The 20,693-nt window shown below is 55.7% G+C and overlaps 56 non-coding genes across 56 annotated transcripts; all 56 read right to left on the minus strand.

Moving 5' to 3' along the window:
- Nucleotides 1–198: 198 nt before the first annotated feature.
- Nucleotides 199–389, minus strand: LOC134642145 (U2 spliceosomal RNA). Its single transcript, XR_010095875.1, has one exon. It is a non-coding gene; the product is annotated as a U2 spliceosomal RNA (small nuclear RNA).
- A 194-nt stretch (nt 390–583) lies between these two features.
- LOC134642532 (U5 spliceosomal RNA) lies at nt 584–697 on the minus strand. Its single transcript, XR_010096236.1, has one exon. It is a non-coding gene; the product is annotated as a U5 spliceosomal RNA (small nuclear RNA).
- Nucleotides 698–937: 240 nt separating this feature from the next.
- On the minus strand, nt 938–1,128 carry LOC134642146 (U2 spliceosomal RNA). The gene has a single exon (XR_010095876.1). It is a non-coding gene; the product is annotated as a U2 spliceosomal RNA (small nuclear RNA).
- A 194-nt stretch (nt 1,129–1,322) lies between these two features.
- LOC134642533 (U5 spliceosomal RNA) lies at nt 1,323–1,436 on the minus strand. Its single transcript, XR_010096237.1, has one exon. It is a non-coding gene; the product is annotated as a U5 spliceosomal RNA (small nuclear RNA).
- A 240-nt stretch (nt 1,437–1,676) lies between these two features.
- Nucleotides 1,677–1,867, minus strand: LOC134642147 (U2 spliceosomal RNA). The gene has a single exon (XR_010095877.1). It is a non-coding gene; the product is annotated as a U2 spliceosomal RNA (small nuclear RNA).
- Nucleotides 1,868–2,061: 194 nt separating this feature from the next.
- On the minus strand, nt 2,062–2,175 carry LOC134642534 (U5 spliceosomal RNA). Its single transcript, XR_010096238.1, has one exon. It is a non-coding gene; the product is annotated as a U5 spliceosomal RNA (small nuclear RNA).
- A 240-nt stretch (nt 2,176–2,415) lies between these two features.
- Nucleotides 2,416–2,606, minus strand: LOC134642205 (U2 spliceosomal RNA). Its single transcript, XR_010095933.1, has one exon. It is a non-coding gene; the product is annotated as a U2 spliceosomal RNA (small nuclear RNA).
- Nucleotides 2,607–2,800: 194 nt separating this feature from the next.
- LOC134642535 (U5 spliceosomal RNA) lies at nt 2,801–2,914 on the minus strand. Its single transcript, XR_010096239.1, has one exon. It is a non-coding gene; the product is annotated as a U5 spliceosomal RNA (small nuclear RNA).
- A 240-nt stretch (nt 2,915–3,154) lies between these two features.
- LOC134642149 (U2 spliceosomal RNA) lies at nt 3,155–3,345 on the minus strand. Its single transcript, XR_010095879.1, has one exon. It is a non-coding gene; the product is annotated as a U2 spliceosomal RNA (small nuclear RNA).
- Nucleotides 3,346–3,539: 194 nt separating this feature from the next.
- LOC134642038 (U5 spliceosomal RNA) lies at nt 3,540–3,653 on the minus strand. The gene has a single exon (XR_010095775.1). It is a non-coding gene; the product is annotated as a U5 spliceosomal RNA (small nuclear RNA).
- A 226-nt stretch (nt 3,654–3,879) lies between these two features.
- On the minus strand, nt 3,880–4,070 carry LOC134642150 (U2 spliceosomal RNA). The gene has a single exon (XR_010095880.1). It is a non-coding gene; the product is annotated as a U2 spliceosomal RNA (small nuclear RNA).
- Nucleotides 4,071–4,264: 194 nt separating this feature from the next.
- On the minus strand, nt 4,265–4,378 carry LOC134642055 (U5 spliceosomal RNA). The gene has a single exon (XR_010095792.1). It is a non-coding gene; the product is annotated as a U5 spliceosomal RNA (small nuclear RNA).
- Nucleotides 4,379–4,604: 226 nt separating this feature from the next.
- Nucleotides 4,605–4,795, minus strand: LOC134642151 (U2 spliceosomal RNA). The gene has a single exon (XR_010095881.1). It is a non-coding gene; the product is annotated as a U2 spliceosomal RNA (small nuclear RNA).
- A 194-nt stretch (nt 4,796–4,989) lies between these two features.
- Nucleotides 4,990–5,103, minus strand: LOC134642021 (U5 spliceosomal RNA). Its single transcript, XR_010095758.1, has one exon. It is a non-coding gene; the product is annotated as a U5 spliceosomal RNA (small nuclear RNA).
- Nucleotides 5,104–5,343: 240 nt separating this feature from the next.
- LOC134642152 (U2 spliceosomal RNA) lies at nt 5,344–5,534 on the minus strand. The gene has a single exon (XR_010095882.1). It is a non-coding gene; the product is annotated as a U2 spliceosomal RNA (small nuclear RNA).
- Nucleotides 5,535–5,728: 194 nt separating this feature from the next.
- On the minus strand, nt 5,729–5,842 carry LOC134642536 (U5 spliceosomal RNA). Its single transcript, XR_010096240.1, has one exon. It is a non-coding gene; the product is annotated as a U5 spliceosomal RNA (small nuclear RNA).
- Nucleotides 5,843–6,082: 240 nt separating this feature from the next.
- Nucleotides 6,083–6,273, minus strand: LOC134642153 (U2 spliceosomal RNA). The gene has a single exon (XR_010095883.1). It is a non-coding gene; the product is annotated as a U2 spliceosomal RNA (small nuclear RNA).
- A 194-nt stretch (nt 6,274–6,467) lies between these two features.
- Nucleotides 6,468–6,581, minus strand: LOC134642033 (U5 spliceosomal RNA). Its single transcript, XR_010095770.1, has one exon. It is a non-coding gene; the product is annotated as a U5 spliceosomal RNA (small nuclear RNA).
- A 226-nt stretch (nt 6,582–6,807) lies between these two features.
- On the minus strand, nt 6,808–6,998 carry LOC134642154 (U2 spliceosomal RNA). Its single transcript, XR_010095884.1, has one exon. It is a non-coding gene; the product is annotated as a U2 spliceosomal RNA (small nuclear RNA).
- Nucleotides 6,999–7,192: 194 nt separating this feature from the next.
- On the minus strand, nt 7,193–7,306 carry LOC134642056 (U5 spliceosomal RNA). The gene has a single exon (XR_010095793.1). It is a non-coding gene; the product is annotated as a U5 spliceosomal RNA (small nuclear RNA).
- A 225-nt stretch (nt 7,307–7,531) lies between these two features.
- On the minus strand, nt 7,532–7,722 carry LOC134642155 (U2 spliceosomal RNA). The gene has a single exon (XR_010095885.1). It is a non-coding gene; the product is annotated as a U2 spliceosomal RNA (small nuclear RNA).
- A 194-nt stretch (nt 7,723–7,916) lies between these two features.
- LOC134642039 (U5 spliceosomal RNA) lies at nt 7,917–8,030 on the minus strand. The gene has a single exon (XR_010095776.1). It is a non-coding gene; the product is annotated as a U5 spliceosomal RNA (small nuclear RNA).
- Nucleotides 8,031–8,270: 240 nt separating this feature from the next.
- LOC134642156 (U2 spliceosomal RNA) lies at nt 8,271–8,461 on the minus strand. The gene has a single exon (XR_010095886.1). It is a non-coding gene; the product is annotated as a U2 spliceosomal RNA (small nuclear RNA).
- A 194-nt stretch (nt 8,462–8,655) lies between these two features.
- On the minus strand, nt 8,656–8,769 carry LOC134642057 (U5 spliceosomal RNA). Its single transcript, XR_010095794.1, has one exon. It is a non-coding gene; the product is annotated as a U5 spliceosomal RNA (small nuclear RNA).
- Nucleotides 8,770–8,995: 226 nt separating this feature from the next.
- Nucleotides 8,996–9,186, minus strand: LOC134642157 (U2 spliceosomal RNA). Its single transcript, XR_010095887.1, has one exon. It is a non-coding gene; the product is annotated as a U2 spliceosomal RNA (small nuclear RNA).
- Nucleotides 9,187–9,380: 194 nt separating this feature from the next.
- Nucleotides 9,381–9,494, minus strand: LOC134642040 (U5 spliceosomal RNA). The gene has a single exon (XR_010095777.1). It is a non-coding gene; the product is annotated as a U5 spliceosomal RNA (small nuclear RNA).
- Nucleotides 9,495–9,734: 240 nt separating this feature from the next.
- On the minus strand, nt 9,735–9,925 carry LOC134642158 (U2 spliceosomal RNA). The gene has a single exon (XR_010095888.1). It is a non-coding gene; the product is annotated as a U2 spliceosomal RNA (small nuclear RNA).
- A 194-nt stretch (nt 9,926–10,119) lies between these two features.
- LOC134642034 (U5 spliceosomal RNA) lies at nt 10,120–10,233 on the minus strand. The gene has a single exon (XR_010095771.1). It is a non-coding gene; the product is annotated as a U5 spliceosomal RNA (small nuclear RNA).
- A 226-nt stretch (nt 10,234–10,459) lies between these two features.
- Nucleotides 10,460–10,650, minus strand: LOC134642160 (U2 spliceosomal RNA). Its single transcript, XR_010095890.1, has one exon. It is a non-coding gene; the product is annotated as a U2 spliceosomal RNA (small nuclear RNA).
- Nucleotides 10,651–10,844: 194 nt separating this feature from the next.
- Nucleotides 10,845–10,958, minus strand: LOC134642022 (U5 spliceosomal RNA). Its single transcript, XR_010095759.1, has one exon. It is a non-coding gene; the product is annotated as a U5 spliceosomal RNA (small nuclear RNA).
- A 240-nt stretch (nt 10,959–11,198) lies between these two features.
- Nucleotides 11,199–11,389, minus strand: LOC134642161 (U2 spliceosomal RNA). Its single transcript, XR_010095891.1, has one exon. It is a non-coding gene; the product is annotated as a U2 spliceosomal RNA (small nuclear RNA).
- A 194-nt stretch (nt 11,390–11,583) lies between these two features.
- LOC134642042 (U5 spliceosomal RNA) lies at nt 11,584–11,697 on the minus strand. The gene has a single exon (XR_010095779.1). It is a non-coding gene; the product is annotated as a U5 spliceosomal RNA (small nuclear RNA).
- A 240-nt stretch (nt 11,698–11,937) lies between these two features.
- LOC134642162 (U2 spliceosomal RNA) lies at nt 11,938–12,128 on the minus strand. Its single transcript, XR_010095892.1, has one exon. It is a non-coding gene; the product is annotated as a U2 spliceosomal RNA (small nuclear RNA).
- A 194-nt stretch (nt 12,129–12,322) lies between these two features.
- Nucleotides 12,323–12,436, minus strand: LOC134642058 (U5 spliceosomal RNA). The gene has a single exon (XR_010095795.1). It is a non-coding gene; the product is annotated as a U5 spliceosomal RNA (small nuclear RNA).
- A 226-nt stretch (nt 12,437–12,662) lies between these two features.
- Nucleotides 12,663–12,853, minus strand: LOC134642163 (U2 spliceosomal RNA). Its single transcript, XR_010095893.1, has one exon. It is a non-coding gene; the product is annotated as a U2 spliceosomal RNA (small nuclear RNA).
- Nucleotides 12,854–13,047: 194 nt separating this feature from the next.
- On the minus strand, nt 13,048–13,161 carry LOC134642111 (U5 spliceosomal RNA). Its single transcript, XR_010095845.1, has one exon. It is a non-coding gene; the product is annotated as a U5 spliceosomal RNA (small nuclear RNA).
- Nucleotides 13,162–13,401: 240 nt separating this feature from the next.
- On the minus strand, nt 13,402–13,592 carry LOC134642164 (U2 spliceosomal RNA). Its single transcript, XR_010095894.1, has one exon. It is a non-coding gene; the product is annotated as a U2 spliceosomal RNA (small nuclear RNA).
- Nucleotides 13,593–13,786: 194 nt separating this feature from the next.
- On the minus strand, nt 13,787–13,900 carry LOC134642059 (U5 spliceosomal RNA). The gene has a single exon (XR_010095796.1). It is a non-coding gene; the product is annotated as a U5 spliceosomal RNA (small nuclear RNA).
- A 226-nt stretch (nt 13,901–14,126) lies between these two features.
- LOC134642165 (U2 spliceosomal RNA) lies at nt 14,127–14,317 on the minus strand. Its single transcript, XR_010095895.1, has one exon. It is a non-coding gene; the product is annotated as a U2 spliceosomal RNA (small nuclear RNA).
- Nucleotides 14,318–14,511: 194 nt separating this feature from the next.
- Nucleotides 14,512–14,625, minus strand: LOC134642043 (U5 spliceosomal RNA). Its single transcript, XR_010095780.1, has one exon. It is a non-coding gene; the product is annotated as a U5 spliceosomal RNA (small nuclear RNA).
- Nucleotides 14,626–14,865: 240 nt separating this feature from the next.
- LOC134642166 (U2 spliceosomal RNA) lies at nt 14,866–15,056 on the minus strand. Its single transcript, XR_010095896.1, has one exon. It is a non-coding gene; the product is annotated as a U2 spliceosomal RNA (small nuclear RNA).
- Nucleotides 15,057–15,250: 194 nt separating this feature from the next.
- Nucleotides 15,251–15,364, minus strand: LOC134642060 (U5 spliceosomal RNA). The gene has a single exon (XR_010095797.1). It is a non-coding gene; the product is annotated as a U5 spliceosomal RNA (small nuclear RNA).
- Nucleotides 15,365–15,590: 226 nt separating this feature from the next.
- LOC134642167 (U2 spliceosomal RNA) lies at nt 15,591–15,781 on the minus strand. Its single transcript, XR_010095897.1, has one exon. It is a non-coding gene; the product is annotated as a U2 spliceosomal RNA (small nuclear RNA).
- Nucleotides 15,782–15,975: 194 nt separating this feature from the next.
- On the minus strand, nt 15,976–16,089 carry LOC134642023 (U5 spliceosomal RNA). Its single transcript, XR_010095760.1, has one exon. It is a non-coding gene; the product is annotated as a U5 spliceosomal RNA (small nuclear RNA).
- Nucleotides 16,090–16,329: 240 nt separating this feature from the next.
- Nucleotides 16,330–16,520, minus strand: LOC134642168 (U2 spliceosomal RNA). The gene has a single exon (XR_010095898.1). It is a non-coding gene; the product is annotated as a U2 spliceosomal RNA (small nuclear RNA).
- A 194-nt stretch (nt 16,521–16,714) lies between these two features.
- LOC134642538 (U5 spliceosomal RNA) lies at nt 16,715–16,828 on the minus strand. Its single transcript, XR_010096242.1, has one exon. It is a non-coding gene; the product is annotated as a U5 spliceosomal RNA (small nuclear RNA).
- A 240-nt stretch (nt 16,829–17,068) lies between these two features.
- Nucleotides 17,069–17,259, minus strand: LOC134642317 (U2 spliceosomal RNA). The gene has a single exon (XR_010096042.1). It is a non-coding gene; the product is annotated as a U2 spliceosomal RNA (small nuclear RNA).
- Nucleotides 17,260–17,453: 194 nt separating this feature from the next.
- On the minus strand, nt 17,454–17,567 carry LOC134642061 (U5 spliceosomal RNA). Its single transcript, XR_010095798.1, has one exon. It is a non-coding gene; the product is annotated as a U5 spliceosomal RNA (small nuclear RNA).
- Nucleotides 17,568–17,807: 240 nt separating this feature from the next.
- On the minus strand, nt 17,808–17,998 carry LOC134642169 (U2 spliceosomal RNA). Its single transcript, XR_010095899.1, has one exon. It is a non-coding gene; the product is annotated as a U2 spliceosomal RNA (small nuclear RNA).
- A 194-nt stretch (nt 17,999–18,192) lies between these two features.
- Nucleotides 18,193–18,306, minus strand: LOC134642044 (U5 spliceosomal RNA). Its single transcript, XR_010095781.1, has one exon. It is a non-coding gene; the product is annotated as a U5 spliceosomal RNA (small nuclear RNA).
- A 240-nt stretch (nt 18,307–18,546) lies between these two features.
- Nucleotides 18,547–18,737, minus strand: LOC134642171 (U2 spliceosomal RNA). The gene has a single exon (XR_010095901.1). It is a non-coding gene; the product is annotated as a U2 spliceosomal RNA (small nuclear RNA).
- Nucleotides 18,738–18,931: 194 nt separating this feature from the next.
- On the minus strand, nt 18,932–19,045 carry LOC134642062 (U5 spliceosomal RNA). The gene has a single exon (XR_010095799.1). It is a non-coding gene; the product is annotated as a U5 spliceosomal RNA (small nuclear RNA).
- Nucleotides 19,046–19,271: 226 nt separating this feature from the next.
- On the minus strand, nt 19,272–19,462 carry LOC134642172 (U2 spliceosomal RNA). Its single transcript, XR_010095902.1, has one exon. It is a non-coding gene; the product is annotated as a U2 spliceosomal RNA (small nuclear RNA).
- Nucleotides 19,463–19,656: 194 nt separating this feature from the next.
- Nucleotides 19,657–19,770, minus strand: LOC134642045 (U5 spliceosomal RNA). Its single transcript, XR_010095782.1, has one exon. It is a non-coding gene; the product is annotated as a U5 spliceosomal RNA (small nuclear RNA).
- A 240-nt stretch (nt 19,771–20,010) lies between these two features.
- Nucleotides 20,011–20,201, minus strand: LOC134642173 (U2 spliceosomal RNA). Its single transcript, XR_010095903.1, has one exon. It is a non-coding gene; the product is annotated as a U2 spliceosomal RNA (small nuclear RNA).
- Nucleotides 20,202–20,395: 194 nt separating this feature from the next.
- Nucleotides 20,396–20,509, minus strand: LOC134642065 (U5 spliceosomal RNA). The gene has a single exon (XR_010095801.1). It is a non-coding gene; the product is annotated as a U5 spliceosomal RNA (small nuclear RNA).
- Nucleotides 20,510–20,693: the final 184 nt, after the last annotated feature.

Raw genomic sequence — 20,693 nt, forward strand, 5'->3', positions numbered from 1 at the left:
CCGGCTTCCGGCGTCACGGTAGGCCCTGTTTGCTTGGCTGAAGCGGCAGATCTCAGGCCCCGCCTGCTCTGCTCCAGAGCTCCACTTTGACAGGAGAGGGGTGACTGGAGACGAAGTTCGCGGCTTCAGGCTGCTTTCTGGCTCTTGGCTTGGCGGACCTTAACTTGTTTGGCTTTCTTGCTTTTGCACAAAGTCAGCAAAGGGGGCACCGTTCCCGGAGGCGCTGCAATACCGGGTCGATGCGTGGAGCGAACGGAGCGAGCCCCTTATTCGGCTCCCTGTTCTAAAAATGCGTTTAATACGTTGCCCCCGAATCGGGGGCGTATCAGATATTAAACTGATAAGAACAGATACTACACTTGATCTTAGCCAAAAGGCCGAGAAGCGATGGCCTCCTGCGGGTTCCTGGCTGAGCCGCCTTCTCGGGACACTTCTCGCTTGTGACGGTGCGCTCTTTCACTTGGCTCACAGGGAGGGAGCCGCTTCAAATCTCCGCCCACCCACAGTACCTCAGAGGCCTGCGGAGCTCCCTGGAATTGCGCGCTTTCTTCTATTATTTCTTTTGAACAACGAGGAGAGGGCCCAGCCTGACGGCAGACCCTGCCAAAAAATAGGTGCAACTCCTTAGCCTCACTCTCCACGGAAGTCTTTAGTAAAAGGCGAAAGACTTGTACGTTATGAAGAGAAGCCAGAGTGTGTGTTTCTTTGGCCTCGCAGGAAGCCGCAGTGACTCCTCGTCCCGGCTTCCGGCGTCACGGTAGGCCCTGTTTGCTTGGCTGAAGCGGCAGATCTCAGGCCCCGCCTGCTCTGCTCCAGAGCTCCACTTTGACAGGAGAGGGGTGACTGGAGAGGAAGTTCGCGGCTTCAGGCTGCTTTCTGGCTCTTGGCTTGGCGGACCTTAACTTGTTTGGCTTTCTTGCTTTTGCACAAAGTCAGCAAAGGGGGCACCGTTCCCGGAGGCGCTGCAATACCGGGTCGATGCGTGGAGCGAACGGAGCGAGCCCCTTATTCGGCTCCCTGTTCTAAAAATGCGTTTAATACGTTGCCCCCGAATCGGGGGCGTATCAGATATTAAACTGATAAGAACAGATACTACACTTGATCTTAGCCAAAAGGCCGAGAAGCGATGGCCTCCTGCGGGTTCCTGGCTGAGCCGCCTTCTCGGGACACTTCTCGCTTGTGACGGTGCGCTCTTTCACTTGGCTCACAGGGAGGGAGCCGCTTCAAATCTCCGCCCACCCACAGTACCTCAGAGGCCTGCGGAGCTCCCTGGAATTGCGCGCTTTCTTCTATTATTTCTTTTGAACAACGAGGAGAGGGCCCAGCCTGACGGCAGACCCTGCCAAAAAATAGGTGCAACTCCTTAGCCTCACTCTCCACGGAAGTCTTTAGTAAAAGGCGAAAGACTTGTACGTTATGAAGAGAAGCCAGAGTGTGTGTTTCTTTGGCCTCGCAGGAAGCCGCAGTGACTCCTCGTCCCGGCTTCCGGCGTCACGGTAGGCCCTGTTTGCTTGGCTGAAGCGGCAGATCTCAGGCCCCGCCTGCTCTGCTCCAGAGCTCCACTTTGACAGGAGAGGGGTGACTGGAGACGAAGTTCGCGGCTTCAGGCTGCTTTCTGGCTCTTGGCTTGGCGGACCTTAACTTGTTTGGCTTTCTTGCTTTTGCACAAAGTCAGCAAAGGGGGCACCGTTCCCGGAGGCGCTGCAATACCGGGTCGATGCGTGGAGCGAACGGAGCGAGCCCCTTATTCGGCTCCCTGTTCTAAAAATGCGTTTAATACGTTGCCCCCGAATCGGGGGCGTATCAGATATTAAACTGATAAGAACAGATACTACACTTGATCTTAGCCAAAAGGCCGAGAAGCGATGGCCTCCTGCGGGTTCCTGGCTGAGCCGCCTTCTCGGGACACTTCTCGCTTGTGACGGTGCGCTCTTTCACTTGGCTCACAGGGAGGGAGCCGCTTCAAATCTCCGCCCACCCACAGTACCTCAGAGGCCTGCGGAGCTCCCTGGAATTGCGCGCTTTCTTCTATTATTTCTTTTGAACAACGAGGAGAGGGCCCAGCCTGACGGCAGACCCTGCCAAAAAATAGGTGCAACTCCTTAGCCTCACTCTCCACGGAAGTCTTTAGTAAAAGGCGAAAGACTTGTACGTTATGAAGAGAAGCCAGAGTGTGTGTTTCTTTGGCCTCGCAGGAAGCCGCAGTGACTCCTCGTCCCGGCTTCCGGCGTCACGGTAGGCCCTGTTTGCTTGGCTGAAGCGGCAGATCTCAGGCCCCGCCTGCTCTGCTCCAGAGCTCCACTTTGACAGGAGAGGGGTGACTGGAGAGGAAGTTCGCGGCTTCAGGCTGCTTTCTGGCTCTTGGCTTGGCGGACCTTAACTTGTTTGGCTTTCTTGCTTTTGCACAAAGTCAGCAAAGGGGGCACCGTTCCCGGAGGCGCTGCAATACCGGGTCGATGCGTGGAGCGAAAGGAGCGAGCCCCTTATTCGGCTCCCTGTTCTAAAAATGCGTTTAATACGTTGCCCCCGAATCGGGGGCGTATCAGATATTAAACTGATAAGAACAGATACTACACTTGATCTTAGCCAAAAGGCCGAGAAGCGATGGCCTCCTGCGGGTTCCTGGCTGAGCCGCCTTCTCGGGACACTTCTCGCTTGTGACGGTGCGCTCTTTCACTTGGCTCACAGGGAGGGAGCCGCTTCAAATCTCCGCCCACCCACAGTACCTCAGAGGCCTGCGGAGCTCCCTGGAATTGCGCGCTTTCTTCTATTATTTCTTTTGAACAACGAGGAGAGGGCCCAGCCTGACGGCAGACCCTGCCAAAAAATAGGTGCAACTCCTTAGCCTCACTCTCCACGGAAGTCTTTAGTAAAAGGCGAAAGACTTGTACGTTATGAAGAGAAGCCAGAGTGTGTGTTTCTTTGGCCTCGCAGGAAGCCGCAGTGACTCCTCGTCCCGGCTTCCGGCGTCACGGTAGGCCCTGTTTGCTTGGCTGAAGCGGCAGATCTCAGGCCCCGCCTGCTCTGCTCCAGAGCTCCACTTTGACAGGAGAGGGGTGACTGGAGAGGAAGTTCGCGGCTTCAGGCTGCTTTCTGGCTCTTGGCTTGGCGGACCTTAACTTGTTTGGCTTTCTTGCTTTTGCACAAAGTCAGCAAAGGGGGCACCGTTCCCGGAGGCGCTGCAATACCGGGTCGATGCGTGGAGCGAACGGAGCGAGCCCCTTATTCGGCTCCCTGTTCTAAAAATGCGTTTAATACGTTGCCCCCGAATCGGGGGCGTATCAGATATTAAACTGATAAGAACAGATACTACACTTGATCTTAGCCAAAAGGCCGAGAAGCGATGGCCTCCTGCGGGTTCCTGGCTGAGCCGCCTTCTCGGGACACTTCTCGCTTGTGACGGTGCGCTCTTTCACTTGGCTCACAGGGAGGGAGCCGCTTCAAATCTCCGCCCACCCACAGTACCTCAGAGGCCTGCGGAGCTCCCTGGAATTGCGCGCTTTCTTCTATTATTTCTTTTGAACAACGAGGAGAGGGCCCAGCCTGACGGCAGACCCTGCCAAAAAATAGGTGCAACTCCTTAGCCTCACTCTCCAGGGAAGTCTTTAGTAAAAGGCGAAAGACTTGTACGTTATGAAGAGAAGCCAGAGTGTGTGTTTCTTTGGCCTCGCAGGAAGCCGCAGTGACTCCTCGTCCCGGCTTCCGGCGTCACGGTAGGCCCTGTTTGCTTGGCTGAAGCGGCAGATCTCAGGCCCCGCCTGCTCTGCTCCAGAGCTCCACTTTGACAGGAGAGGACGTTCGCGGCTTCAGGCTGCTTTCTGGCTCTTGGCTTGGCGGACCTTAACTTGTTTGGCTTTCTTGCTTTTGCACAAAGTCAGCAAAGGGGGCACCGTTCCCGGAGGCGCTGCAATACCGGGTCGATGCGTGGAGCGAACGGAGCGAGCCCCTTATTCGGCTCCCTGTTCTAAAAATGCGTTTAATACGTTGCCCCCGAATCGGGGGCGTATCAGATATTAAACTGATAAGAACAGATACTACACTTGATCTTAGCCAAAAGGCCGAGAAGCGATGGCCTCCTGCGGGTTCCTGGCTGAGCCGCCTTCTCGGGACACTTCTCGCTTGTGACGGTGCGCTCTTTCACTTGGCTCACAGGGAGGGAGCCGCTTCAAATCTCCGCCCACCCACAGTACCTCAGAGGCCTGCGGAGCTCCCTGGAATTGCGCGCTTTCTTCTATTATTTCTTTTGAACAACGAGGAGAGGGCCCAGCCTGACGGCAGACCCTGCCCAAAAATAGGTGCAACTCCTTAGCCTCACTCTCCACGGAAGTCTTTAGTAAAAGGCGAAAGACTTGTGCGTTATGAAGAGAAGCCAGAGTGTGTGTTTCTTTGGCCTCGCAGGAAGCCGCAGTGACTCCTCGTCCCGGCTTCCGGCGTCACGGTAGGCCCTGTTTGCTTGGCTGAAGCGGCAGATCTCAGGCCCCGCCTGCTCTGCTCCAGAGCTCCACTTTGACAGGAGAGGACGTTCGCGGCTTCAGGCTGCTTTCTGGCTCTTGGCTTGGCGGACCTTAACTTGTTTGGCTTTCTTGCTTTTGCACAAAGTCAGCAAAGGGGGCACCGTTCCCGGAGGCGCTGCAATACCGGGTCGATGCGTGGAGCGAACGGAGCGAGCCCCTTATTCGGCTCCCTGTTCTAAAAATGCGTTTAATACGTTGCCCCCGAATCGGGGGCGTATCAGATATTAAACTGATAAGAACAGATACTACACTTGATCTTAGCCAAAAGGCCGAGAAGCGATGGCCTCCTGCGGGTTCCTGGCTGAGCCGCCTTCTCGGGACACTTCTCGCTTGTGACGGTGCGCTCTTTCACTTGGCTCACAGGGAGGGAGCCGCTTCAAATCTCCGCCCACCCACAGTACCTCAGAGGCCTGCGGAGCTCCCTGGAATTGCGCGCTTTCTTCTATTATTTCTTTTGAACAACGAGGAGAGGGCCCAGCCTGACGGCAGACCCTGCCAAAAAATAGGTGCAACTCCTTAGCCTCATTCTCCACGGAAGTCTTTAGTAAAAGGCGAAAGACTTGTACGTTATGAAGAGAAGCCAGAGTGTGTGTTTCTTTGGCCTCGCAGGAAGCCGCAGTGACTCCTCGTCCCGGCTTCCGGTGTCACGGTAGGCCCTGTTTGCTTGGCTGAAGCGGCAGATCTCAGGCCCCGCCTGCTCTGCTCCAGAGCTCCACTTTGACAGGAGAGGGGTGACTGGAGAGGAAGTTCGCGGCTTCAGGCTGCTTTCTGGCTCTTGGCTTGGCGGACCTTAACTTGTTTGGCTTTCTTGCTTTTGCACAAAGTCAGCAAAGGGGGCACCGTTCCCGGAGGCGCTGCAATACCGGGTCGATGCGTGGAGCGAACGGAGCGAGCCCCTTATTCGGCTCCCTGTTCTAAAAATGCGTTTAATACGTTGCCCCCGAATCGGGGGCGTATCAGATATTAAACTGATAAGAACAGATACTACACTTGATCTTAGCCAAAAGGCCGAGAAGCGATGGCCTCCTGCGGGTTCCTGGCTGAGCCGCCTTCTCGGGACACTTCTCGCTTGTGACGGTGCGCTCTTTCACTTGGCTCACAGGGAGGGAGCCGCTTCAAATCTCCGCCCACCCACAGTACCTCAGAGGCCTGCGGAGCTCCCTGGAATTGCGCGCTTTCTTCTATTATTTCTTTTGAACAACGAGGAGAGGGCCCAGCCTGACGGCAGACCCTGCCAAAAAATAGGTGCAACTCCTTAGCCTCACTCTCCACGGAAGTCTTTAGTAAAAGGCGAAAGACTTGTACGTTATGAAGAGAAGCCAGAGTGTGTGTTTCTTTGGCCTCGCAGGAAGCCGCAGTGACTCCTCGTCCCGGCTTCCGGCGTCACGGTAGGCCCTGTTTGCTTGGCTGAAGCGGCAGATCTCAGGCCCCGCCTGCTCTGCTCCAGAGCTCCACTTTGACAGGAGAGGGGTAACTGGAGAGGAAGTTCGCGGCTTCAGGCTGCTTTCTGGCTCTTGGCTTGGCGGACCTTAACTTGTTTGGCTTTCTTGCTTTTGCACAAAGTCAGCAAAGGGGGCACCGTTCCCGGAGGCGCTGCAATACCGGGTCGATGCGTGGAGCGAACGGAGCGAGCCCCTTATTCGGCTCCCTGTTCTAAAAATGCGTTTAATACGTTGCCCCCGAATCGGGGGCGTATCAGATATTAAACTGATAAGAACAGATACTACACTTGATCTTAGCCAAAAGGCCGAGAAGCGATGGCCTCCTGCGGGTTCCTGGCTGAGCCGCCTTCTCGGGACACTTCTCGCTTGTGACGGTGCGCTCTTTCACTTGGCTCACAGGGAGGGAGCCGCTTCAAATCTCCGCCCACCCACAGTACCTCAGAGGCCTGCGGAGCTCCCTGGAATTGCGCGCTTTCTTCTATTATTTCTTTTGAACAACGAGGAGAGGGCCCAGCCTGACGGCAGACCCTGCCCAAAAATAGGTGCAACTCCTTAGCCTCACTCTCCACGGAAGTCTTTAGTAAAAGGCGAAAGACTTGTACGTTATGAAGAGAAGCCAGAGTGTGTGTTTCTTTGGCCTCGCAGGAAGCCGCAGTGACTCCTCGTCCCGGCTTCCGGCGTCACGGTAGGCCCTGTTTGCTTGGCTGAAGCGGCAGATCTCAGGCCCCGCCTGCTCTGCTCCAGAGCTCCACTTTGACAGGAGAGGACGTTCGCGGCTTCAGGCTGCTTTCTGGCTCTTGGCTTGGCGGACCTTAACTTGTTTGGCTTTCTTGCTTTTGCACAAAGTCAGCAAAGGGGGCACCGTTCCCGGAGGCGCTGCAATACCGGGTCGATGCGTGGAGCGAACGGAGCGAGCCCCTTATTCGGCTCCCTGTTCTAAAAATGCGTTTAATACGTTGCCCCCGAATCGGGGGCGTATCAGATATTAAACTGATAAGAACAGATACTACACTTGATCTTAGCCAAAAGGCCGAGAAGCGATGGCCTCCTGCGGGTTCCTGGCTGAGCCGCCTTCTCGGGACACTTCTCGCTTGTGACGGTGCGCTCTTTCACTTGGCTCACAGGGAGGGAGCCGCTTCAAATCTCCGCCCACCCACAGTACCTCAGAGGCCTGCGGAGCTCCCTGGAATTGCGCGCTTTCTTCTATTATTTCTTTTGAACAACGAGGAGAGGGCCCAGCCTGACGGCAGACCCTGCCCAAAAATAGGTGCAACTCCTTAGCCTCACTCTCCACGGAAGTCTTTAGTAAAAGGCGAAAGACTTGTGCGTTATGAAGAGAAGCCAGAGTGTGTGTTTCTTTGGCCTCGCAGGAAGCCGCAGTGACTCCTCGTCCCGGCTTCCGGCGTCACGGTAGGCCCTGTTTGCTTGGCTGAAGCGGCAGATCTCAGGCCCCGCCTGCTCTGCTCCAGAGCTCCACTTGACAGGAGAGGACGTTCGCGGCTTCAGGCTGCTTTCTGGCTCTTGGCTTGGCGGACCTTAACTTGTTTGGCTTTCTTGCTTTTGCACAAAGTCAGCAAAGGGGGCACCGTTCCCGGAGGCGCTGCAATACCGGGTCGATGCGTGGAGCGAACGGAGCGAGCCCCTTATTCGGCTCCCTGTTCTAAAAATGCGTTTAATACGTTGCCCCCGAATCGGGGGCGTATCAGATATTAAACTGATAAGAACAGATACTACACTTGATCTTAGCCAAAAGGCCGAGAAGCGATGGCCTCCTGCGGGTTCCTGGCTGAGCCGCCTTCTCGGGACACTTCTCGCTTGTGACGGTGCGCTCTTTCACTTGGCTCACAGGGAGGGAGCCGCTTCAAATCTCCGCCCACCCACAGTACCTCAGAGGCCTGCGGAGCTCCCTGGAATTGCGCGCTTTCTTCTATTATTTCTTTTGAACAACGAGGAGAGGGCCCAGCCTGACGGCAGACCCTGCCAAAAAATAGGTGCAACTCCTTAGCCTCACTCTCCAGGGAAGTCTTTAGTAAAAGGCGAAAGACTTGTACGTTATGAAGAGAAGCCAGAGTGTGTGTTTCTTTGGCCTCGCAGGAAGCCGCAGTGACTCCTCGTCCCGGCTTCCGGCGTCACGGTAGGCCCTGTTTGCTTGGCTGAAGCGGCAGATCTCAGGCCCCGCCTGCTCTGCTCCAGAGCTCCACTTTGACAGGAGAGGGGTGACTGGAGAGGAAGTTCGCGGCTTCAGGCTGCTTTCTGGCTCTTGGCTTGGCGGACCTTAACTTGTTTGGCTTTCTTGCTTTTGCACAAAGTCAGCAAAGGGGGCACCGTTCCCGGAGGCGCTGCAATACCGGGTCGATGCGTGGAGCGAACGGAGCGAGCCCCTTATTCGGCTCCCTGTTCTAAAAATGCGTTTAATACGTTGCCCCCGAATCGGGGGCGTATCAGATATTAAACTGATAAGAACAGATACTACACTTGATCTTAGCCAAAAGGCCGAGAAGCGATGGCCTCCTGCGGGTTCCTGGCTGAGCCGCCTTCTCGGGACACTTCTCGCTTGTGACGGTGCGCTCTTTCACTTGGCTCACAGGGAGGGAGCCGCTTCAAATCTCCGCCCACCCACAGTACCTCAGAGGCCTGCGGAGCTCCCTGGAATTGCGCGCTTTCTTCTATTATTTCTTTTGAACAACGAGGAGAGGGCCCAGCCTGACGGCAGACCCTGCCCAAAAATAGGTGCAACTCCTTAGCCTCACTCTCCACGGAAGTCTTTAGTAAAAGGCGAAAGACTTGTGCGTTATGAAGAGAAGCCAGAGTGTGTGTTTCTTTGGCCTCGCAGGAAGCCGCAGTGACTCCTCGTCCCGGCTTCCGGCGTCACGGTAGGCCCTGTTTGCTTGGCTGAAGCGGCAGATCTCAGGCCCCGCCTGCTCTGCTCCAGAGCTCCACTTTGACAGGAGAGGACGTTCGCGGCTTCAGGCTGCTTTCTGGCTCTTGGCTTGGCGGACCTTAACTTGTTTGGCTTTCTTGCTTTTGCACAAAGTCAGCAAAGGGGGCACCGTTCCCGGAGGCGCTGCAATACCGGGTCGATGCGTGGAGCGAACGGAGCGAGCCCCTTATTCGGCTCCCTGTTCTAAAAATGCGTTTAATACGTTGCCCCCGAATCGGGGGCGTATCAGATATTAAACTGATAAGAACAGATACTACACTTGATCTTAGCCAAAAGGCCGAGAAGCGATGGCCTCCTGCGGGTTCCTGGCTGAGCCGCCTTCTCGGGACACTTCTCGCTTGTGACGGTGCGCTCTTTCACTTGGCTCACAGGGAGGGAGCCGCTTCAAATCTCCGCCCACCCACAGTACCTCAGAGGCCTGCGGAGCTCCCTGGAATTGCGCGCTTTCTTCTATTATTTCTTTTGAACAACGAGGAGAGGGCCCAGCCTGACGGCAGACCCTGCCAAAAAATAGGTGCAACTCCTTAGCCTCACTCTCCAGGGAAGTCTTTAGTAAAAGGCGAAAGACTTGTACGTTATGAAGAGAAGCCAGAGTGTGTGTTTCTTTGGCCTCGCAGGAAGCCGCAGTGACTCCTCGTCCCGGCTTCCGGCGTCACGGTAGGCCCTGTTTGCTTGGCTGAAGCGGCAGATCTCAGGCCCCGCCTGCTCTGCTCCAGAGCTCCACTTTGACAGGAGAGGGGTGACTGGAGAGGAAGTTCGCGGCTTCAGGCTGCTTTCTGGCTCTTGGCTTGGCGGACCTTAACTTGTTTGGCTTTCTTGCTTTTGCACAAAGTCAGCAAAGGGGGCACCGTTCCCGGAGGCGCTGCAATACCGGGTCGATGCGTGGAGCGAACGGAGCGAGCCCCTTATTCGGCTCCCTGTTCTAAAAATGCGTTTAATACGTTGCCCCCGAATCGGGGGCGTATCAGATATTAAACTGATAAGAACAGATACTACACTTGATCTTAGCCAAAAGGCCGAGAAGCGATGGCCTCCTGCGGGTTCCTGGCTGAGCCGCCTTCTCGGGACACTTCTCGCTTGTGACGGTGCGCTCTTTCACTTGGCTCACAGGGAGGGAGCCGCTTCAAATCTCCGCCCACCCACAGTACCTCAGAGGCCTGCGGAGCTCCCTGGAATTGCGCGCTTTCTTCTATTATTTCTTTTGAACAACGAGGAGAGGGCCCAGCCTGACGGCAGACCCTGCCCAAAAATAGGTGCAACTCCTTAGCCTCACTCTCCACGGAAGTCTTTAGTAAAAGGCGAAAGACTTGTACGTTATGAAGAGAAGCCAGAGTGTGTGTTTCTTTGGCCTCGCAGGAAGCCGCAGTGACTCCTCGTCCCGGCTTCCGGCGTCACGGTAGGCCCTGTTTGCTTGGCTGAAGCGGCAGATCTCAGGCCCCGCCTGCTCTGCTCCAGAGCTCCACTTTGACAGGAGAGGACGTTCGCGGCTTCAGGCTGCTTTCTGGCTCTTGGCTTGGCGGACCTTAACTTGTTTGGCTTTCTTGCTTTTGCACAAAGTCAGCAAAGGGGGCACCGTTCCCGGAGGCGCTGCAATACCGGGTCGATGCGTGGAGCGAACGGAGCGAGCCCCTTATTCGGCTCCCTGTTCTAAAAATGCGTTTAATACGTTGCCCCCGAATCGGGGGCGTATCAGATATTAAACTGATAAGAACAGATACTACACTTGATCTTAGCCAAAAGGCCGAGAAGCGATGGCCTCCTGCGGGTTCCTGGCTGAGCCGCCTTCTCGGGACACTTCTCGCTTGTGACGGTGCGCTCTTTCACTTGGCTCACAGGGAGGGAGCCGCTTCAAATCTCCGCCCACCCACAGTACCTCAGAGGCCTGCGGAGCTCCCTGGAATTGCGCGCTTTCTTCTATTATTTCTTTTGAACAACGAGGAGAGGGCCCAGCCTGACGGCAGACCCTGCCAAAAAATAGGTGCAACTCCTTAGCCTCATTCTCCACGGAAGTCTTTAGTAAAAGGCGAAAGACTTGTACGTTATGAAGAGAAGCCAGAGTGTGTGTTTCTTTGGCCTCGCAGGAAGCCGCAGTGACTCCTCGTCCCGGCTTCCGGCGTCACGGTAGGCCCTGTTTGCTTGGCTGAAGCGGCAGATCTCAGGCCCCGCCTGCTCTGCTCCAGAGCTCCACTTTGACAGGAGAGGGGTGACTGGAGAGGAAGTTCGCGGCTTCAGGCTGCTTTCTGGCTCTTGGCTTGGCGGACCTTAACTTGTTTGGCTTTCTTGCTTTTGCACAAAGTCAGCAAAGGGGGCACCGTTCCCGGAGGCGCTGCAATACCGGGTCGATGCGTGGAGCGAACGGAGCGAGCCCCTTATTCGGCTCCCTGTTCTAAAAATGCGTTTAATACGTTGCCCCCGAATCGGGGGCGTATCAGATATTAAACTGATAAGAACAGATACTACACTTGATCTTAGCCAAAAGGCCGAGAAGCGATGGCCTCCTGCGGGTTCCTGGCTGAGCCGCCTTCTCGGGACACTTCTCGCTTGTGACGGTGCGCTCTTTCACTTGGCTCACAGGGAGGGAGCCGCTTCAAATCTCCGCCCACCCACAGTACCTCAGAGGCCTGCGGAGCTCCCTGGAATTGCGCGCTTTCTTCTATTATTTCTTTTGAACAACGAGGAGAGGGCCCAGCCTGACGGCAGACCCTGCCAAAAAATAGGTGCAACTCCTTAGCCTCACTCTCCAGGGAAGTCTTTAGTAAAAGGCGAAAGACTTGTACGTTATGAAGAGAAGCCAGAGTGTGTGTTTCTTTGGCCTCGCAGGAAGCCGCAGTGACTCCTCGTCCCGGCTTCCGGCGTCACGGTAGGCCCTGTTTGCTTGGCTGAAGCGGCAGATCTCAGGCCCCGCCTGCTCTGCTCCAGAGCTCCACTTTGACAGGAGAGGGGTGACTGGAGAGGAAGTTCGCGGCTTCAGGCTGCTTTCTGGCTCTTGGCTTGGCGGACCTTAACTTGTTTGGCTTTCTTGCTTTTGCACAAAGTCAGCAAAGGGGGCACCGTTCCCGGAGGCGCTGCAATACCGGGTCGATGCGTGGAGCGAACGGAGCGAGCCCCTTATTCGGCTCCCTGTTCTAAAAATGCGTTTAATACGTTGCCCCCGAATCGGGGGCGTATCAGATATTAAACTGATAAGAACAGATACTACACTTGATCTTAGCCAAAAGGCCGAGAAGCGATGGCCTCCTGCGGGTTCCTGGCTGAGCCGCCTTCTCGGGACACTTCTCGCTTGTGACGGTGCGCTCTTTCACTTGGCTCACAGGGAGGGAGCCGCTTCAAATCTCCGCCCACCCACAGTACCTCAGAGGCCTGCGGAGCTCCCTGGAATTGCGCGCTTTCTTCTATTATTTCTTTTGAACAACGAGGAGAGGGCCCAGCCTGACGGCAGACCCTGCCCAAAAATAGGTGCAACTCCTTAGCCTCACTCTCCACGGAAGTCTTTAGTAAAAGGCGAAAGACTTGTGCGTTATGAAGAGAAGCCAGAGTGTGTGTTTCTTTGGCCTCGCAGGAAGCCGCAGTGACTCCTCGTCCCGGCTTCCGGCGTCACGGTAGGCCCTGTTTGCTTGGCTGAAGCGGCAGATCTCAGGCCCCGCCTGCTCTGCTCCAGAGCTCCACTTTGACAGGAGAGGACGTTCGCGGCTTCAGGCTGCTTTCTGGCTCTTGGCTTGGCGGACCTTAACTTGTTTGGCTTTCTTGCTTTTGCACAAAGTCAGCAAAGGGGGCACCGTTCCCGGAGGCGCTGCAATACCGGGTCGATGCGTGGAGCGAACGGAGCGAGCCCCTTATTCGGCTCCCTGTTCTAAAAATGCGTTTAATACGTTGCCCCCGAATCGGGGGCGTATCAGATATTAAACTGATAAGAACAGATACTACACTTGATCTTAGCCAAAAGGCCGAGAAGCGATGGCCTCCTGCGGGTTCCTGGCTGAGCCGCCTTCTCGGGACACTTCTCGCTTGTGACGGTGCGCTCTTTCACTTGGCTCACAGGGAGGGAGCCGCTTCAAATCTCCGCCCACCCACAGTACCTCAGAGGCCTGCGGAGCTCCCTGGAATTGCGCGCTTTCTTCTATTATTTCTTTTGAACAACGAGGAGAGGGCCCAGCCTGACGGCAGACCCTGCCCAAAAATAGGTGCAACTCCTTAGCCTCACTCTCCAGGGAAGTCTTTAGTAAAAGGCGAAAGACTTGTACGTTATGAAGAGAAGCCAGAGTGTGTGTTTCTTTGGCCTCGCAGGAAGCCGCAGTGACTCCTCGTCCCGGCTTCCGGCGTCACGGTAGGCCCTGTTTGCTTGGCTGAAGCGGCAGATCTCAGGCCCCGCCTGCTCTGCTCCAGAGCTCCACTTTGACAGGAGAGGGGTGACTGGAGAGGAAGTTCGCGGCTTCAGGCTGCTTTCTGGCTCTTGGCTTGGCGGACCTTAACTTGTTTGGCTTTCTTGCTTTTGCACAAAGTCAGCAAAGGGGGCACCGTTCCCGGAGGCGCTGCAATACCGGGTCGATGCGTGGAGCGAACGGAGCGAGCCCCTTATTCGGCTCCCTGTTCTAAAAATGCGTTTAATACGTTGCCCCCGAATCGGGGGCGTATCAGATATTAAACTGATAAGAACAGATACTACACTTGATCTTAGCCAAAAGGCCGAGAAGCGATGGCCTCCTGCGGGTTCCTGGCTGAGCCGCCTTCTCGGGACACTTCTCGCTTGTGACGGTGCGCTCTTTCACTTGGCTCACAGGGAGGGAGCCGCTTCAAATCTCCGCCCACCCACAGTACCTCAGAGGCCTGCGGAGCTCCCTGGAATTGCGCGCTTTCTTCTATTATTTCTTTTGAACAACGAGGAGAGGGCCCAGCCTGACGGCAGACCCTGCCCAAAAATAGGTGCAACTCCTTAGCCTCACTCTCCACGGAAGTCTTTAGTAAAAGGCGAAAGACTTGTGCGTTATGAAGAGAAGCCAGAGTGTGTGTTTCTTTGGCCTCGCAGGAAGCCGCAGTGACTCCTCGTCCCGGCTTCCGGCGTCACGGTAGGCCCTGTTTGCTTGGCTGAAGCGGCAGATCTCAGGCCCCGCCTGCTCTGCTCCAGAGCTCCACTTTGACAGGAGAGGACGTTCGCGGCTTCAGGCTGCTTTCTGGCTCTTGGCTTGGCGGACCTTAACTTGTTTGGCTTTCTTGCTTTTGCACAAAGTCAGCAAAGGGGGCACCGTTCCCGGAGGCGCTGCAATACCGGGTCGATGCGTGGAGCGAACGGAGCGAGCCCCTTATTCGGCTCCCTGTTCTAAAAATGCGTTTAATACGTTGCCCCCGAATCGGGGGCGTATCAGATATTAAACTGATAAGAACAGATACTACACTTGATCTTAGCCAAAAGGCCGAGAAGCGATGGCCTCCTGCGGGTTCCTGGCTGAGCCGCCTTCTCGGGACACTTCTCGCTTGTGACGGTGCGCTCTTTCACTTGGCTCACAGGGAGGGAGCCGCTTCAAATCTCCGCCCACCCACAGTACCTCAGAGGCCTGCGGAGCTCCCTGGAATTGCGCGCTTTCTTCTATTATTTCTTTTGAACAACGAGGAGAGGGCCCAGCCTGACGGCAGACCCTGCCAAAAAATAGGTGCAACTCCTTAGCCTCACTCTCCAGGGAAGTCTTTAGTAAAAGGCGAAAGACTTGTACGTTATGAAGAGAAGCCAGAGTGTGTGTTTCTTTGGCCTCGCAGGAAGCCGCAGTGACTCCTCGTCCCGGCTTCCGGCGTCACGGTAGGCCCTGTTTGCTTGGCTGAAGCGGCAGATCTCAGGCCCCGCCTGCTCTGCTCCAGAGCTCCACTTTGACAGGAGAGGGGTGACTGGAGAGGAAGTTCGCGGCTTCAGGCTGCTTTCTGGCTCTTGGCTTGGCGGACCTTAACTTGTTTGGCTTTCTTGCTTTTGCACAAAGTCAGCAAAGGGGGCACCGTTCCCGGAGGCGCTGCAATACCGGGTCGATGCGTGGAGCGAACGGAGCGAGCCCCTTATTCGGCTCCCTGTTCTAAAAATGCGTTTAATACGTTGCCCCCGAATCGGGGGCGTATCAGATATTAAACTGATAAGAACAGATACTACACTTGATCTTAGCCAAAAGGCCGAGAAGCGATGGCCTCCTGCGGGTTCCTGGCTGAGCCGCCTTCTCGGGACACTTCTCGCTTGTGACGGTGCGCTCTTTCACTTGGCTCACAGGGAGGGAGCCGCTTCAAATCTCCGCCCACCCACAGTACCTCAGAGGCCTGCGGAGCTCCCTGGAATTGCGCGCTTTCTTCTATTATTTCTTTTGAACAACGAGGAGAGGGCCCAGCCTGACGGCAGACCCTGCCCAAAAATAGGTGCAACTCCTTAGCCTCACTCTCCACGGAAGTCTTTAGTAAAAGGCGAAAGACTTGTGCGTTATGAAGAGAAGCCAGAGTGTGTGTTTCTTTGGCCTCGCAGGAAGCCGCAGTGACTCCTCGTCCCGGCTTCCGGCGTCACGGTAGGCCCTGTTTGCTTGGCTGAAGCGGCAGATCTCAGGCCCCGCCTGCTCTGCTCCAGAGCTCCACTTTGACAGGAGAGGACGTTCGCGGCTTCAGGCTGCTTTCTGGCTCTTGGCTTGGCGGACCTTAACTTGTTTGGCTTTCTTGCTTTTGCACAAAGTCAGCAAAGGGGGCACCGTTCCCGGAGGCGCTGCAATACCGGGTCGATGCGTGGAGCGAACGGAGCGAGCCCCTTATTCGGCTCCCTGTTCTAAAAATGCGTTTAATACGTTGCCCCCGAATCGGGGGCGTATCAGATATTAAACTGATAAGAACAGATACTACACTTGATCTTAGCCAAAAGGCCGAGAAGCGATGGCCTCCTGCGGGTTCCTGGCTGAGCCGCCTTCTCGGGACACTTCTCGCTTGTGACGGTGCGCTCTTTCACTTGGCTCACAGGGAGGGAGCCGCTTCAAATCTCCGCCCACCCACAGTACCTCAGAGGCCTGCGGAGCTCCCTGGAATTGCGCGCTTTCTTCTATTATTTCTTTTGAACAACGAGGAGAGGGCCCAGCCTGACGGCAGACCCTGCCAAAAAATAGGTGCAACTCCTTAGCCTCATTCTCCACGGAAGTCTTTAGTAAAAGGCGAAAGACTTGTACGTTATGAAGAGAAGCCAGAGTGTGTGTTTCTTTGGCCTCGCAGGAAGCCGCAGTGACTCCTCGTCCCGGCTTCCGGCGTCACGGTAGGCCCTGTTTGCTTGGCTGAAGCGGCAGATCTCAGGCCCCGCCTGCTCTGCTCCAGAGCTCCACTTTGACAGGAGAGGGGTGACTGGAGAGGAAGTTCGCGGCTTCAGGCTGCTTTCTGGCTCTTGGCTTGGCGGACCTTAACTTGTTTGGCTTTCTTGCTTTTGCACAAAGTCAGCAAAGGGGGCACCGTTCCCGGAGGCGCTGCAATACCGGGTCGATGCGTGGAGCGAACGGAGCGAGCCCCTTATTCGGCTCCCTGTTCTAAAAATGCGTTTAATACGTTGCCCCCGAATCGGGGGCGTATCAGATATTAAACTGATAAGAACAGATACTACACTTGATCTTAGCCAAAAGGCCGAGAAGCGATGGCCTCCTGCGGGTTCCTGGCTGAGCCGCCTTCTCGGGACACTTCTCGCTTGTGACGGTGCGCTCTTTCACTTGGCTCACAGGGAGGGAGCCGCTTCAAATCTCCGCCCACCCACAGTACCTCAGAGGCCTGCGGAGCTCCCTGGAATTGCGCGCTTTCTTCTATTATTTCTTTTGAACAACGAGGAGAGGGCCCAGCCTGACGGCAGACCCTGCCAAAAAATAGGTGCAACTCCTTAGCCTCACTCTCCACGGAAGTCTTTAGTAAAAGGCGAAAGACTTGTACGTTATGAAGAGAAGCCAGAGTGTGTGTTTCTTTGGCCTCGCAGGAAGCCGCAGTGACTCCTCGTCCCGGCTTCCGGCGTCACGGTAGGCCCTGTTTGCTTGGCTGAAGCGGCAGATCTCAGGCCCCGCCTGCTCTGCTCCAGAGCTCCACTTTGACAGGAGAGGGGTGACTGGAGAGGAAGTTCGCGGCTTCAGGCTGCTTTCTGGCTCTTGGCTTGGCGGACCTTAACTTGTTTGGCTTTCTTGCTTTTGCACAAAGTCAGCAAAGGGGGCACCGTTCCCGGAGACGCTGCAATACCGGGTCGATGCGTGGAGCGAACGGAGCGAGCCCCTTATTCGGCTCCCTGTTCTAAAAATGCGTTTTATACGTTGCCCCCGAATCGGGGGCGTATCAGATATTAAACTGATAAGAACAGATACTACACTTGATCTTAGCCAAAAGGCCGAGAAGCGATGGCCTCCTGCGGGTTCCTGGCTGAGCCGCCTTCTCGGGACACTTCTCGCTTGTGACGGTGCGCTCTTTCACTTGGCTCACAGGGAGGGAGCCGCTTCAAATCTCCGCCCACCCACAGTACCTCAGAGGCCTGCGGAGCTCCCTGGAATTGCGCGCTTTCTTCTATTATTTCTTTTGAACAACGAGGAGAGGGCCCAGCCTGACGGCAGACCCTGCCCAAAAATAGGTGCAACTCCTTAGCCTCACTCTCCACGGAAGTCTTTAGTAAAAGGCGAAAGACTTGTGCGTTATGAAGAGAAGCCAGAGTGTGTGTTTCTTTGGCCTCGCAGGAAGCCGCAGTGACTCCTCGTCCCGGCTTCCGGCGTCACGGTAGGCCCTGTTTGCTTGGCTGAAGCGGCAGATCTCAGGCCCCGCCTGCTCTGCTCCAGAGCTCCACTTTGACAGGAGAGGGGTGACTGGAGAGGAAGTTCGCGGCTTCAGGCTGCTTTCTGGCTCTTGGCTTGGCGGACCTTAACTTGTTTGGCTTTCTTGCTTTTGCACAAAGTCAGCAAAGGGGGCACCGTTCCCGGAGGCGCTGCAATACCGGGTCGATGCGTGGAGCGAACGGAGCGAGCCCCTTATTCGGCTCCCTGTTCTAAAAATGCGTTTAATACGTTGCCCCCGAATCGGGGGCGTATCAGATATTAAACTGATAAGAACAGATACTACACTTGATCTTAGCCAAAAGGCCGAGAAGCGATGGCCTCCTGCGGGTTCCTGGCTGAGCCGCCTTCTCGGGACACTTCTCGCTTGTGACGGTGCGCTCTTTCACTTGGCTCACAGGGAGGGAGCCGCTTCAAATCTCCGCCCACCCACAGTACCTCAGAGGCCTGCGGAGCTCCCTGGAATTGCGCGCTTTCTTCTATTATTTCTTTTGAACAACGAGGAGAGGGCCCAGCCTGACGGCAGACCCTGCCAAAAAATAGGTGCAACTCCTTAGCCTCACTCTCCAGGGAAGTCTTTAGTAAAAGGCGAAAGACTTGTACGTTATGAAGAGAAGCCAGAGTGTGTGTTTCTTTGGCCTCGCAGGAAGCCGCAGTGACTCCTCGTCCCGGCTTCCGGCGTCACGGTAGGCCCTGTTTGCTTGGCTGAAGCGGCAGATCTCAGGCCCCGCCTGCTCTGCTCCAGAGCTCCACTTTGACAGGAGAGGGGTGACTGGAGAGGAAGTTCGCGGCTTCAGGCTGCTTTCTGGCTCTTGGCTTGGCGGACCTTAACTTGTTTGGCTTTCTTGCTTTTGCACAAAGTCAGCAAAGGGGGCACCGTTCCCGGAGGCGCTGCAATACCGGGTCGATGCGTGGAGCGAACGGAGCGAGCCCCTTATTCGGCTCCCTGTTCTAAAAATGCGTTTAATACGTTGCCCCCGAATCGGGGGCGTATCAGATATTAAACTGATAAGAACAGATACTACACTTGATCTTAGCCAAAAGGCCGAGAAGCGATGGCCTCCTGCGGGTTCCTGGCTGAGCCGCCTTCTCGGGACACTTCTCGCTTGTGACGGTGCGCTCTTTCACTTGGCTCACAGGGAGGGAGCCGCTTCAAATCTCCGCCCACCCACAGTACCTCAGAGGCCTGCGGAGCTCCCTGGAATTGCGCGCTTTCTTCTATTATTTCTTTTGAACAACGAGGAGAGGGCCCAGCCTGACGGCAGACCCTGCCCAAAAATAGGTGCAACTCCTTAGCCTCACTCTCCACGGAAGTCTTTAGTAAAAGGCGAAAGACTTGTGCGTTATGAAGAGAAGCCAGAGTGTGTGTTTCTTTGGCCTCGCAGGAAGCCGCAGTGACTCCTCGTCCCGGCTTCCGGCGTCACGGTAGGCCCTGTTTGCTTGGCTGAAGCGGCAGATCTCAGGCCCCGCCTGCTCTGCTCCAGAGCTCCACTTTGACAGGAGAGGACGTTCGCGGCTTCAGGCTGCTTTCTGGCTCTTGGCTTGGCGGACCTTAACTTGTTTGGCTTTCTTGCTTTTGCACAAAGTCAGCAAAGGGGGCACCGTTCCCGGAGGCGCTGCAATACCGGGTCGATGCGTGGAGCGAACGGAGCGAGCCCCTTATTCGGCTCCCTGTTCTAAAAATGCGTTTAATACGTTGCCCCCGAATCGGGGGCGTATCAGATATTAAACTGATAAGAACAGATACTACACTTGATCTTAGCCAAAAGGCCGAGAAGCGATGGCTTCCTGCGGGTTCCTGGCTGAGCCGCCTTCTCGGGACACTTCTCGCTTGTGACGGTGCGCTCTTTCACTTGGCTCACAGGGAGGGAGCCGCTTCAAATCTCCGCCCACCCACAGTACCTCAGAGGCCTGCGGAGCTCCCTGGAATTGCGCGCTTTCTTCTATTATTTCTTTTGAACAACGAGGAGAGGGCCCAGCCTGACGGCAGACCCTGCCAAAAAATAGGTGCAACTCCTTAGCCTCACTCTCCAGGGAAGTCTTTAGTAAAAGGCGAAAGACTTGTACGTTATGAAGAGAAGCCAGAGTGTGTGTTTCTTTGGCCTCGCAGGAAGCCGCAGTGACTCCTCGTCCCGGCTTCCGGCGTCACGGTAGGCCCTGTTTGCTTGGCTGAAGCGGCAGATCTCAGGCCCCGCCTGCTCTGCTCCAGAGCTCCACTTTGACAGGAGAGGGGTGACTGGAGAGGAAGTTCGCGGCTTCAGGCTGCTTTCTGGCTCTTGGCTTGGCGGACCTTAACTTGTTTGGCTTTCTTGCTTTTGCACAAAGTCAGCAAAGGGGGCACCGTTCCCGGAGGCGCTGCAATACCGGGTCGATGCGTGGAGCGAACGGAGCGAGCCCCTTATTCGGCTCCCTGTTCTAAAAATGCGTTTAATACGTTGCCCCCGAATCGGGGGCGTATCAGATATTAAACTGATAAGAACAGATACTACACTTGATCTTAGCCAAAAGGCCGAGAAGCGATGGCCTCCTGCGGGTTCCTGGCTGAGCCGCCTTCTCGGGACACTTCTCGCTTGTGACGGTGCGCTCTTTCACTTGGCTCACAGGGAGGGAGCCGCTTCAAATCTCCGCCCACCCACAGTACCTCAGAGGCCTGCGGAGCTCCCTGGAATTGCGCGCTTTCTTCTATTATTTCTTTTGAACAACGAGGAGAGGGCCCAGCCTGACGGCAGACCCTGCCCAAAAATAGGTGCAACTCCTTAGCCTCACTCTCCACGGAAGTCTTTAGTAAAAGGCGAAAGACTTGTGCGTTATGAAGAGAAGCCAGAGTGTGTGTTTCTTTGGCCTCGCAGGAAGCCGCAGTGACTCCTCGTCCCGGCTTCCGGCGTCACGGTAGGCCCTGTTTGCTTGGCTGAAGCGGCAGATCTCAGGCCCCGCCTGCTCTGCTCCAGAGCTCCACTTTGACAGGAGAGGACGTTCGCGGCTTCAGGCTGCTTTCTGGCTCTTGGCTTGGCGG

This window comes from Pelmatolapia mariae, linkage group LG14 (genome assembly GCF_036321145.2).
Source record: "Pelmatolapia mariae isolate MD_Pm_ZW linkage group LG14, Pm_UMD_F_2, whole genome shotgun sequence".
Taxonomy (NCBI): domain Eukaryota; kingdom Metazoa; phylum Chordata; class Actinopteri; order Cichliformes; family Cichlidae; genus Pelmatolapia; species Pelmatolapia mariae.